Source organism: Oncorhynchus gorbuscha, unplaced genomic scaffold (genome assembly GCF_021184085.1).
Source record: "Oncorhynchus gorbuscha isolate QuinsamMale2020 ecotype Even-year unplaced genomic scaffold, OgorEven_v1.0 Un_scaffold_2080, whole genome shotgun sequence".
NCBI lineage: Eukaryota > Metazoa > Chordata > Actinopteri > Salmoniformes > Salmonidae > Oncorhynchus > Oncorhynchus gorbuscha.
The window spans coordinates 29,532-42,340 of record NW_025746676.1 but is presented as its reverse complement, the minus strand read 5'-3'; the positions used below and the strand labels follow the sequence as shown (position 1 = coordinate 42,340).

At 56.1% G+C, this 12,809-nt stretch overlaps 1 long non-coding RNA gene across 1 annotated transcript in view; it reads right to left on the bottom strand.

The window, feature by feature from the left end:
* Positions 1-540: 540 nt before the first annotated feature.
* Positions 541-12,809, bottom strand: part of LOC124024926 — a 31,265-nt gene continuing 18,996 nt past the window's right edge. The window contains exon 3 of the long non-coding RNA XR_006837105.1: positions 541-671. This is a non-coding gene — a long non-coding RNA (uncharacterized LOC124024926). The remainder of the gene's footprint in view (positions 672-12,809) is intronic.

Here is a 12,809-nt window from a genome sequence, read left to right as displayed (position 1 = left end):
ATAAAGACTGAATTCATAAAGACTAAGTTCATAAAGACTGAGTTCATAAACACTGTAAGTTCATAAAGACTAAGTTCATAAAGACTAAGTTCATAAAGACTAAGTTCATAAAGGCACTGAGTTCATAAAGTAAATTCTGTAAGTTTCATAAACACTATGTTCATAATGACTATAAATTCATGTAGGCAGTAAGTTCATGTAGGCAGTAAATTCATGAAGGCAGTAAGTTCATGAAGGCAGTAAGTTCATGTAGGCAGTAAGTTCATGAAGGCAGTAAGTTCATGAAGGCAGTAAGTTCATGTAGGCAGTAAGTTCAAGAAGGCAGTAAGTTCATGAAGGCAGTAAGTTCATGAAGGCAGTAAGTTCATGAATGCTGTAAGTTCATCATTTTACCAATGTCCAGTCTAGGGTTCTATTTAATATACTGGTTCATTTGAATCAGAATCATTACAGCTGAAGCAGTCTCTTTAACAGGGAACACTCACCATGGTAACTAAGTAGAAACTGTAAAAATGCACTACTCACCATGGTAACTAAGTACAAAGAACCCACTGGTGCTGAAATCACTGTGGAACTTGATGAGGACATGATTGGCTGTGGTATAGACCTCTTTCTGGGGCGTGTTCCCACTGAACTGACCAATCTGAGGAGATCCTTGGTCAGGGCCGTCCCTGTAAGGAGAGACGATAACCAATCAGCGGTGAGACAGTTTCCCCAAACCTTTGTAGTTAATTGGTCTGGACAGCCTGGTCCCACAGCAGAGAGAAAGAGAGAGTCATTAGTCTGGACAGCCTGGTCCCACAGCAGAGAGAGAGAGAGTCATTAGTCTGGACAGCCTGGTCCCACAGCAGAGAGAAAGAGAGAGTCATTAGTCTGGACAGCCTGGTCCCACAGCAGAGAGAGAGAGAGAGTCATTAGTCTGGACAGCCTGGTCCCACAGCAGAGAGAGAGAGAGAGGCATTAGTCTGGACAGCCTGGTCCGACAGCAGAGAGAGAGAGAGTCATTAGTCTGGACAGCCTGGTCCCACAGCAGAGAGAGAGAGAGAGGCATTAGTCTGGACAGCCTGGTCCCACAGCAGAGAGAGAGAGAGAGTCATTAGTCTGGACAGCCTGGTCCCACAGCAGAGAGAGAGAGAGAGTCATTAGTCTGGACAGCCTGGTCCCACAGCAGAGAGAGAAGAGAGAGTCATTAGTCTGGACAGCCTGGTCCCACAGCAGAGAGAGAGAGAGAGAGAGTCATTAGTCTGGACAGCCTGGTCCCACAGCAGAGAGAGAGAGAGAGTCATTAGTCTGGACAGCCTGGTCCCACAGCAGAGAGAGAGAGAGAGTCATTAGTCTGGACAGCCTGGTCCCACAGCAGAGAGAAAGAGAGAGTCATTAGTCTGGACAGCCTGGTCCCACAGCAGAGAGAGAGAGAGTCATTAGTCTGGACAGCCTGGTCCCACAGCAGAGAGAGAGAGAGTCATTAGTCTGGACAGCCTGGTCCCACAGCAGAGAGAGAGAGAGAGTCATTAGTCTGGACAGCCTGGTCCCACAGCAGAGAGAAAGAGTCATTAGTCTGGACAGCCTGGTCCCACAGCAGAGAGAGAGAGAGAGTCATTAGTCTGGACAGCCTGGTCCCACAGCAGAGAGAGAGAGAGTCATTAGTCTGGACAGCCTGGTCCCACAGCAGAGAGAGAGAGAGAGTCATTAGTCTGGACAGCCTGGTCCCACAGCAGAGAGAGAGAGAGTCATTAGTCTGGACAGCCTGGTCCCACAGCAGAGAGAGAGAGAGAGTCATTAGTCTGGACAGCCTGGTCCCACAGCAGAGAGAGAGAGAGAGTCATTAGTCTGGACAGCCTGGTCCCACAGCAGAGAGAAAGAGTCATTAGTCTGGACAGCCTGGTCCCACAGCAGAGAGAGAGTCATTAGTCTGGACAGCCTGGTCCCACAGCAGAGAGAGAGAGAGAGTCATTAGTCTGGACAGCCTGGTCCCACAGCAGAGAGAGAGAGAGAGTCATTAGTCTGGACAGCCTGGTCCCACAGCAGAGAGAGAGAGAGTCATTAGTCTGGACAGCCTGGTCCCACAGCAGAGAGAGAGAGAGTCATTAGTCTGGACAGCCTGGTCCCACAGCAGAGAGAGAGAGAGTCATTAGTCTGGACAGCCTGGTCCCACAGCAGAGAGAGAGAGAGAGTCATTAGTCTGGACAGCCTGGTCCCACAGCAGAGAGAGAGAGAGAGTCATTAGTCTGGACAGCCTGGTCCCACAGCAGAGAGAGCGAGAGAGTCATTAGTCTGGACAGCCTGGTCCCACAGCAGAGAGAGAGAGAGAGTCATTAGTCTGGACAGCCTGGTCCCACAGCAGAGAGAGAGAGAGAGAGAGTCATTAGTCTGGACAGCCTGGTCTCACAGCAGAGAGAAAGAGTCATTAGTCTGGACAGCCTGGTCCCACAGCAGAGAGAGAGAGTCATTAGTCTGGACAGCCTGGTCCCACAGCAGAGAGAGAGAGAGAGGCATTAGTCTGGACAGCCTGGTCCCACAGCAGAGAGAGAGAGTCATTAGTCTGGACAGCCTGGTCCCACAGCAGAGAGAGAGAGAGAGTCATTAGTCTGGACAGCCTGGTCCCACAGCAGAGAGAGAGAGAGTCATTAGTCTGGACAGCCTGGTCCCACAGCAGAGAGAGAGAGAGAGTCATTAGTCTGGACAGCCTGGTCCCACAGCAGAGAGAGAGTCATTAGTCTGGACAGCCTGGTCCCACAGCAGAGAGAGAGAGAGAGTCATTAGTCTGGACAGCCTGGTCCCACAGCAGAGAGAGAGAGAGAGAGAGTCATTAGTCTGGACAGCCTGGTCCCACAGCAGAGAGAGAGAGAGTCATTAGTCTGGACAGCCTGGTCCCACAGCAGAGAGAGAGAGTCATTAGTCTGGACAGCCTGGTCCCACAGCAGAGAGAGAGAGAGTCATTAGTCTGGACAGCCTGGTCCCACAGCAGAGAGAGAGAGAGAGTCATTAGTCTGGACAGCCTGGTCCCACAGCAGAGAGAGAGAGAGAGTCATTAGTCTGGACAGCCTGGTCCCACAGCAGAGAGAGAGAGAGAGTCATTAGTCTGGACAGCCTGGTCCCACAGCAGAGAGAGAGAGTCATTAGTCTGGACAGCCTGGTCCCACAGCAGAGAGAGAGAGTCATTAGTCTGGACAGCCTGGTCCCACAGCAGAGAGAGAGAGAGAGTCATTCAGTCTGGACAGCCTGGTCCCACAGCAGAGAGAGAGAGAGAGTCATTAGTCTGGACAGCCTGGTCCCACAGCAGAGAGAGAGAGTCATTAGTCTGGACAGCCTGGTCCCACAGCAGAGAGAGAGAGAGAGTCATTAGTCTGGACAGCCTGGTCCCACAGCAGAGAGAGAGAGAGAGTCATTAGTCTGGACAGCCTGGTCCCACAGCAGAGAGAGAGAGAGTCATTAGTCTGGACAGCCTGGTCCCACAGCAGAGAGAGAGAGAGTCATTAGTCTGGACAGCCTGGTCCCACAGCAGAGAGAGAGAGAGTCATTAGTCTGGACAGCCTGGTCCCACAGCAGAGAGAGAGAGAGAGAGTCATTAGTCTGGACAGCCTGGTCCCACAGCAGAGAGAGAGAGAGAGTCATTAGTCTGGACAGCCTGGTCCCACAGCAGAGAGAGAGAGAGTCATTAGTCTGGACAGCCTGGTCCCACAGCAGAGAGAGAGAGAGTCATTAGTCTGGACAGCCTGGTCCCACAGCAGAGAGAAAGAGAGAGTCATTAGTCTGGACAGCCTGGTCCCACAGCAGAGAGAGAGAGAGAGTCATTAGTCTGGACAGCCTGGTCCCACAGCAGAGAGAGAGTCATTAGTCTGGACAGCCTGGTCCCACAGCAGAGAGAGAGAGAGAGTCATTAGTCTGGACAGCCTGGTCCCACAGCAGAGAGAGAGAGTCATTAGTCTGGACAGCCTGGTCCCACAGCAGAGAGAGAGAGAGAGAGTCATTAGTCTGGACAGCCTGGTCCCACAGCAGAGAGAGAGAGTCATTAGTCTGGACAGCCTGGTCCCACAGCAGAGAGAGAGAGAGAGTCATTAGTCTGGACAGCCTGGTCCCACAGCAGAGAGAGAGAGTCATTAGTCTGGACAGCCTGGTCCCACAGCAGAGAGAGAGAGAGAGTCATTAGTCTGGACAGCCTGGTCCCACAGCAGAGAGAGAGAGAGAGAGTCATTAGTCTGGACAGCCTGGTCCCACAGCAGAGAGAGAGAGAGAGTCATTAGTCTGGACAGCCTGGTCCCACAGCAGAGAGAGAGAGTCATTAGTCTGGACAGCCTGGTCCCACAGCAGAGAGAGAGAGAGAGTCATTAGTCTGGACAGCCTGGTCCCACAGCAGAGAGAGAGAGAGTCATTAGTCTGGACAGCCTGGTCCCACAGCAGAGAGAGAGAGAGTCATTAGTCTGGACAGCCTGGTCCCACAGCAGAGAGAGAGAGAGAGTCATTAGTCTGGACAGCCTGGTCCCACAGCAGAGAGAGAGAGAGTCATTAGTCTGGACAGCCTGGTCCCACAGCAGAGAGAGAGAGAGAGTCATTAGTCTGGACAGCCTGGTCCCACAGCAGAGAGAGAGAGAGTCATTAGTCTGGACAGCCTGGTCCCACAGCAGAGAGAGAGAGAGTCATTAGTCTGGACAGCCTGGTCCCACAGCAGAGAGAGAGAGAGTCATTAGTCTGGACAGCCTGGTCCCACAGCAGAGAGAGAGAGAGTCATTAGTCTGGACAGCCTGGTCCCACAGCAGAGAGAGAGAGAGTCATTAGTCTGGACAGCCTGGTCCCACAGCAGAGAGAGAGAGTCATTAGTCTGGACAGCCTGGTCCCACAGCAGAGAGAGAGAGAGTCATCAGTCTGGACAGCCTGGTCCCACAGCAGAGAGAGAGAGAGAGTCATTAGTCTGGACAGCCTGGTCCCACAGCAGAGAGAAAGAGTCATTAGTCTGGACAGCCTGGTCCCACAGCAGAGAGAGAGAGAGAGTCATTAGTCTGGACAGCCTGGTCCCACAGCAGAGAGAGAGAGAGAGTCATTAGTCTGGACAGCCTGGTCCCACAGCAGAGAGAGAGAGAGTCATTAGTCTGGACAGCCTGGTCCCACAGCAGAGAGAGAGAGAGTCATTAGTCTGGACAGCCTGGTCCCACAGCAGAGAGAGAGAGTCATTAGTCTGGACAGCCTGGTCCCACAGCAGAGAGAGAGAGAGAGTCATTAGTCTGGACAGCCTGGTCCCACAGCAGAGAGAGAGAGAGAGTCATTAGTCTGGACAGCCTGGTCCCACAGCAGAGAGAGAGAGAGAGTCATTAGTCTGGACAGCCTGGTCCCACAGCAGAGAGAGAGAGAGTCATTAGTCTGGACAGCCTGGTCCCACAGCAGAGAGAGAGTCATTAGTCTGGACAGCCTGGTCCCACAGCAGAGAGAAAGAGAGAGTCATTAGTCTGGACAGCCTGGTCCCACAGCAGAGAGAGAGAGTCATTAGTCTGGACAGCCTGGTCCCACAGCAGAGAGAGAGAGAGTCATTAGTCTGGACAGCCTGGTCCCACAGCAGAGAGAGAGAGTCATTAGTCTGGACAGCCTGGTCCCACAGCAGAGAGAGAGAGAGAGGCATTAGTCTGGACAGCCTGGTCCCACAGCAGAGAGAGAGGCATTAGTCTGGACAGCCTGGTCCCACAGCAGAGAGAGAGAGAGAGTCATTAGTCTGGACAGCCTGGTCCCACAGCAGAGAGAGAGAGAGAGAGAGTCATTAGTCTGGACAGCCTGGTCCCACAGCAGAGAGAGAGAGAGAGAGTCATTATAAAAATTGTTTGACTGTAAATCTTCTGAGGGTGAAGTATACACAATTTTCCACATGAAGCCTGATGTCCCACAGCAGGGAGGGAGAGTGGTCTAGTCTGGCCCTGGTCCCATGAGCAGAACCAGGGAGAGTGGTCTAGGTCTGGGCCCTGGTCCCAGCAGAGCAACAGAGGGAGAGTGGTCTGTGGCCCTGTAGCGATGAGCAACAACCAGGGGAGAGTGGTCTAGGTCTGTGGCCCTGTAGCGATGAGCAACAACCAGGGGAGAGTCATTAGGTCTGGGCCCTGTAGCCTGAGCAACCCAGGGGAGAGTGGTCTAGGTCTGTGGCCCTGTCCCAGCATGAGCAACAACCAGGGGAGAGTGGTCTAGGTCTGGGCCCTGTCCCAGCGATGAGCAACAACCAGGGAGAGTGGTCTAGGTCTGTCCCTTAGCGATGAGCAACAACCTGGGGAGAGTGGTCTAGGTCTGTGGCCCTGTAGCGATGAGCAACAACCAGGGAGAGTGGTCTAGGTCTGTGGCCCTGTAGCCTGAGCAACAACCTGGGGAGAGTGGTCTAGGTCTGTGGCCCTGTAGCGATGAGCAACAACCTGGGGAGAGTGGTCTAGGTCTGGACCCTGGCGATGAGCAACAACCAGGGAGAGTGGTCTAGGTCTGTGGCCCTGTAGCGATGAGCAACAACCAGGGAGAGTGGTCTAGGTCTGTGGCCCTGTACAGCGATGAGAACAACCAGGGGAGAGTGGTCTAGGTCTGTGGCCCTGTAGCGATGAGCAACAACCAGGGGAGAGTGGTCTAGGTCTGTGGCCCTGTAGCGATGAGCAACAACCAGGGGAGAGTGGTCTAGGTCTGTGGCCCTGTAGCGATGAGCAACAACCAGGGGAGAGTGGTCTAGGTCTGTGGCCCTGTAGCGATGAGCAACAACCAGGGGCCAGGGGAGAGTGGTCTGTGGCCCTGTAGTGATGAGCAACAACCAGGGGCCAGGGGAGAGTGGTCTGTGGCCCTGTAGTGATGAGCAACAACCAGGGGCCAGGGGAGAGTGGTCTAGGTCTGTGGCCCTGTAGCGATGAGCAACAACCAGGGGAGAGTGGTCTAGGTCTGTGGCCCTGTAGCGATGAGCAACAACCAGGGGAGAGTGGTCTAGGTCTGTGGCCCTGTAGCGATGAGAACAACCAGGGGAGAGTGGTCTAGGTCTGTGGCCCTGTAGCGATGAGCAACAACCAGGGGAGAGTGGTCTAGGTCTGTGGCCCTGTAGCGATGAGCAACAACCAGGGGAGAGTGGTCTAGGTCTGTGGCCCTGTAGCGATGAGCAACAACCAGGGGCCAGGGAGAGTGGTCTGTGGCCCTGTAGTGATGAGCAACAACCAGGGGCCAGGGGAGAGTGGTCTGTGGCCCTGTAGTGATGAGCAACAACCAGGGGCCAGGGGAGAGTGGTCTAGGTCTGTGGCCCTGTAGCGATGAGCAACAACCAGGGGCCAGGGGAGAGTGGTCTAGGTCTGTGTCCCTGTAGCGATGAGCAACAACCAGGGGAGAGTGGTCTAGTGACCCTGTAGCGATGAGCAACAACCAGGGAGAGTGGTCTAGTGGCCCTGTAGCGATGAGCAACAACCAGGGAGTAGTCTAGTGGCCCTGTAGCGATGAGCAACAACCAGGGGAGAGTGGTCTAGTGGCCCTGTAGCGATGAGCAACAACCTGGGGAGAGTGGTCTAGGTCTGTGGCCCTGTAGCGATGAGCAACAACCAGGGGAGAGTGGTCTAGTGGCCCTGTAGCGATGAGCAACAACCAGGGGAGAGTGGTCTAGTGGCCCTGTAGCGATGAGCAACAACCAGGGGAGAGTGGTCTAGTGGCCCTGTAGCGATGAGCAACAACCAGGGGCCAGGGAGAGTGGTCTAGTGGCCCTGTAGCGATGAGCAACAACCAGGGGCCAGGGGAGAGTGGTCTAGTGGCCCTGTAGCGATGAGCAACAACCAGGGAGAGTGGTCTAGTGGCCCTGTAGCGATGAGCAACAACCAGGGGAGAGTGGTCTAGGTCTGTGGCCCTGTAGCGATGAGCAACAACCAGGGGCCAGGGGAGAGTGGTCTAGGTCTGTGGCCCTGTAGCGATGAGCAACAACCAGGGGCCAGGGAGAGTGGTCTAGGTCTGTGGCCCTGTAGCGATGAGCAACAACCAGGGGCCAGGGAGAGTGGTCTAGTGGCCCTGTAGCGATGAGCAACAACCAGGGGCCAGGGGAGAGTGGTCTAGGTCTGTGTCCCTGTAGCGATGAGCAACAACCAGGGGCCAGGGGAGAGTGGTCTAGGTCTGTGTCCCTGTAGCGATGAGCAACAACCAGGGAGAGTGGTCTAGTGGCCCTGTAGCGATGAGCAACAACCAGGGGAGAGTGGTCTAGTGGCCCTGTAGCGATGAGCAACAACCAGGGAGAGTGGTCTAGTGGCCCTGTAGCGATGAGCAACAACCAGGGGAGAGTGGTCTAGTGGCCCTGTAGCGATGAGCAACAACCAGGGGAGAGTGGTCTAGGTCTGTGGCCCTGTAGCGATGAGCAACAACCATGGGCCAGGGGAGAGTGGTCTAGGTCTGTGGCCCTGTAGCGATGAGCAACAACCAGGGGCCAGGGGAGAGTGGTCTAGGTCTGTGGCCCTGTAGCGATGAGCAACAACCAGGGGAGAGTGGTCTAGGTCTGTGGCCCTGTAGCGATGAGCAACAACCAGGGGAGAGTGGTCTAGGTCTGTGGCCCTGTAGCGATGAGCAACAACCAGGGGAGAGTGGTCTAGGTCTGTGGCCCTGTAGCGATGAGCAACAACCAGGGGCCAGGGGAGAGTGGTCTGTGGCCCTGTAGTGATGAGCAACAACCAGGGGCCAGGGGAGAGTGGTCTGTGGCCCTGTAGTGATGAGCAACAACCAGGGGCCAGGGGAGAGTGGTCTAGGTCTGTGGCCCTGTAGCGATGAGCAACAACCAGGGGCCAGGGGAGAGTGGTCTAGGTCTGTGTCCCTGTAGCGATGAGCAACAACCAGGGGAGAGTGGTCTAGTGACCCTGTAGCGATGAGCAACAACCAGGGGAGAGTGGTCTAGTGGCCCTGTAGCGATGAGCAACAACCAGGGGAGAGTGGTCTAGTGGCCCTGTAGCGATGAGCAACAACCAGGGGAGAGTGGTCTAGTGGCCCTGTAGCGATGAGCAACAACCTGGGGAGAGTGGTCTAGGTCTGTGGCCCTGTAGCGATGAGCAACAACCAGGGGAGAGTGGTCTAGTGGCCCTGTAGCGATGAACAACAACCAGGGGAGAGTGGTCTAGTGGCCCTGTAGCGATGAGCAACAACCAGGGGAGAGTGGTCTAGTGGCCCTGTAGCGATGAGCAACAACCAGGGGCCAGGGGAGAGTGGTCTAGTGGCCCTGTAGCGATGAGCAACAACCAGGGGCCAGGGGAGAGTGGTCTAGTGGCCCTGTAGCGATGAGCAACAACCAGGGAGAGTGGTCTAGTGGCCCTGTAGCGATGAGCAACAACCAGGGGAGAGTGGTCTAGGTCTGTGGCCCTGTAGCGATGAGCAACAACCAGGGGCCAGGGAGAGTGGTCTAGGTCTGTGGCCCTGTAGCGATGAGCAACAACCAGGGGCCAGGGAGAGTGGTCTAGGTCTGTGGCCCTGTAGCGATGAGCAACAACCAGGGGCCAGGGAGAGTGGTCTAGTGGCCCTGTAGCGATGAGCAACAACCAGGGGCCAGGGGAGAGTGGTCTAGGTCTGTGTCCCTGTAGCGATGAGCAACAACCAGGGGCCAGGGAGAGTGGTCTAGGTCTGTGTCCCTGTAGCGATGAGCAACAACCAGGGGAGAGTGGTCTAGTGGCCCTGTAGCGATGAGCAACAACCAGGGAGAGTGGTCTAGTGGCCCTGTAGCGATGAGCAACAACCAGGGGAGAGTGGTCTAGTGGCCCTGAGCGATGAGCAACAACCAGGGGAGAGTGGTCTAGTGGCCCTGTAGCGATGAGCAACAACCAGGGGAGAGTGGTCTAGGTCTGTGGCCCTGTAGCGATGAGCAACAACCATGGGCCAGGGAGAGTGGTCTAGGTCTGTGGCCCTGTAGCGATGAGCAACAACCAGGGGCCAGGGGAGAGTGGTCTAGGTCTGTGGCCCTGTAGCGATGAGCAACAACCAGGGAGAGTGGTCTAGGTCTGTGGCCCTGTAGCGATGAGCAACAACCAGGGGAGAGTGGTCTAGGTCTGTGGCCCTGTAGCGATGAGCAACAACCAGGGGAGAGTGGTCTAGGTCTGTGGCCCTGTAGCGATGAGCAACAACCAGGGGAGAGTGGTCTGTGGCCCTGTAGCGATGAGAACAACCAGGGGAGAGTGGTCTAGGTCTGTGGCCCTGTAGCGATGAGCAACAACCAGGGGCCAGAGTGGTCTAGGTCTGTGGCCCTGTAGCGATGAGCAACAACCAGGGGAGAGTGGTCTAGGTCTGTGGCCCTGTAGCGATGAGCAACAACCAGGGGAGAGTGGTCTAGGTCTGTGGCCCTGTAGCGATGAGCAACAACCAGGGGCCAGGGGAGAGTGGTCTGTGGCCCTGTAGTGATGAGCAACAACCAGGGGCCAGGGGAGAGTGGTCTGTGGCCCTGTAGTGATGAGCAACAACCAGGGGCCAGGGGAGAGTGGTCTAGGTCTGTGGCCCTGTAGCGATGAGCAACAACCAGGGGAGAGTGGTCTAGGTCTGTGGCCCTGTAGCGATGAGCAACAACCAGGGGAGAGTGGTCTAGGTCTGTGGCCCTGTAGCGATGAGCAACAACCAGGGGCCAGGGGAGAGTGGTCTGTGGCCCTGTAGTGATGAGCAACAACCAGGGGCCAGGGAGAGTGGTCTGTGGCCCTGTAGTGATGAGCAACAACCAGGGGCCAGGGGAGAGTGGTCTAGGTCTGTGGCCCTGTAGCGATGAGCAACAACCAGGGGCCAGGGGAGAGTGGTCTAGGTCTGTGCCCTGTAGCGATGAGCAACAACCAGGGAGAGTGGTCTGTGGCCCTGTAGTGATGAGCAACAACCAGGGGCCAGGGGAGAGTGGTCTGTGGCCCTGTAGCGATGAGCAACAACCAGGGGAGAGTGGTCTAGGTCTGTGGCCCTGTAGCGATGAGCAACAACCAGGGGAGAGTGGTCTAGGTCTGTGGCCCTGTAGCGATGAGCAACAACCAGGGGAGAGTGGTCTAGTGGCCCTGTAGCGATGAGCAACAACCTGGGGAGAGTGGTCTAGGTCTGTGGCCCTGTAGCGATGAGCAACAACCAGGGGAGAGTGGTCTAGTGGCCCTGTAGCGATGAGCAACAACCAGGGGAGAGTGGTCTAGTGGCCCTGTAGCGATGAGCAACAACCAGGGGAGAGTGGTCTAGTGGCCCTGTAGCGATGAGCAACAACCAGGGGCCAGGGGAGAGTGGTCTAGTGGCCCTGTAGCGATGAGCAACAACCAGGGGCCAGGGGAGAGTGGTCTAGTGGCCCTGTAGCGATGAGCAACAACCAGGGAGAGTGGTCTAGTGGCCCTGTAGCGATGAGCAACAACCAGGGGAGAGTGGTCTAGGTCTGTGGCCCTGTAGCGATGAGCAACAACCAGGGGCCAGGGGAGAGTGGTCTAGGTCTGTGGCCCTGTAGCGATGAGCAACAACCAGGGGCCAGGGGAGAGTGGTCTAGGTCTGTGGCCCTGTAGCGATGAGCAACAACCAGGGGCCAGGGGAGAGTGGTCTAGTGGCCCTGTAGCGATGAGCAACAACCAGGGGCCAGGGGAGAGTGGTCTAGGTCTGTGTCCCTGTAGCGATGAGCAACAACCAGGGGCCAGGGGAGAGTGGTCTAGGTCTGTGTCCCTGTAGCGATGAGCAACAACCAGGGGAGAGTGGTCTAGTGGCCCTGTAGCGATGAGCAACAACCAGGGGAGAGTGGTCTAGTGGCCCTGTAGCGATGAGCAACAACCAGGGGAGAGTGGTCTAGTGGCCCTGTAGCGATGAGCAACAACCAGGGGAGAGTGGTCTAGTGGCCCTGTAGCGATGAGCAACAACCAGGGGAGAGTGGTCTAGGTCTGTGGCCCTGTAGCGATGAGCAACAACCATGGGCCAGGGGAGAGTGGTCTAGGTCTGTGGCCCTGTAGCGATGAGCAACAACCAGGGGCCAGGGAGAGTGGTCTAGGTCTGTGGCCCTGTAGCGATGAGCAACAACCAGGGGAGAGTGGTCTAGGTCTGTGGCCCTGTAGCGATGAGCAACAACCAGGGGAGAGTGGTCTAGGTCTGTGGCCCTGTAGCGATGAGCAACAACCAGGGGAGAGTGGTCTAGGTCTGTGGCCCTGTAGCGATGAGCAACAACCAGGGGCCAGGGGAGAGTGGTCTGTGGCCCTGTAGTGATGAGCAACAACCAGGGGCCAGGGAGAGTGGTCTGTGGCCCTGTAGTGATGAGCAACAACCAGGGGCCAGGGGAGAGTGGTCTAGGTCTGTGGCCCTGTAGCGATGAGCAACAACCAGGGGCCAGGGGAGAGTGGTCTAGGTCTGTGTCCCTGTAGCGATGAGCAACAACCAGGGGAGAGTGGTCTAGTGACCCTGGATGAGCAACAACCAGGGGAGAGTGGTCTAGTGGCCCTGTAGCGATGAGCAACAACCAGGGGAGAGTGGTCTAGTGGCCCTGTAGCGATGAGCAACAACCAGGGGAGAGTGGTCTAGTGGCCCTGTAGCGATGAGCAACAACCTGGGGAGAGTGGTCTAGGTCTGTGGCCCTGTAGCGATGAGCAACAACCAGGGGAGAGTGGTCTAGTGGCCCTGTAGCGATGAACAACAACCAGGGGAGAGTGGTCTAGTGGCCCTGTAGCGATGAGCAACAACCAGGGGAGAGTGGTCTAGTGGCCCTGTAGCGATGAGCAACAACCAGGGGCCAGGGGAGAGTGGTCTAGTGGCCCTGTAGCGATGAGCAACAACCAGGGGCCAGGGGAGAGTGGTCTAGTGGCCCTGTAGCGATGAGCAACAACCAGGGGAGAGTGGTCTAGTGGCCCTGTAGCGATGAGCAACAACCAGGGGAGAGTGGT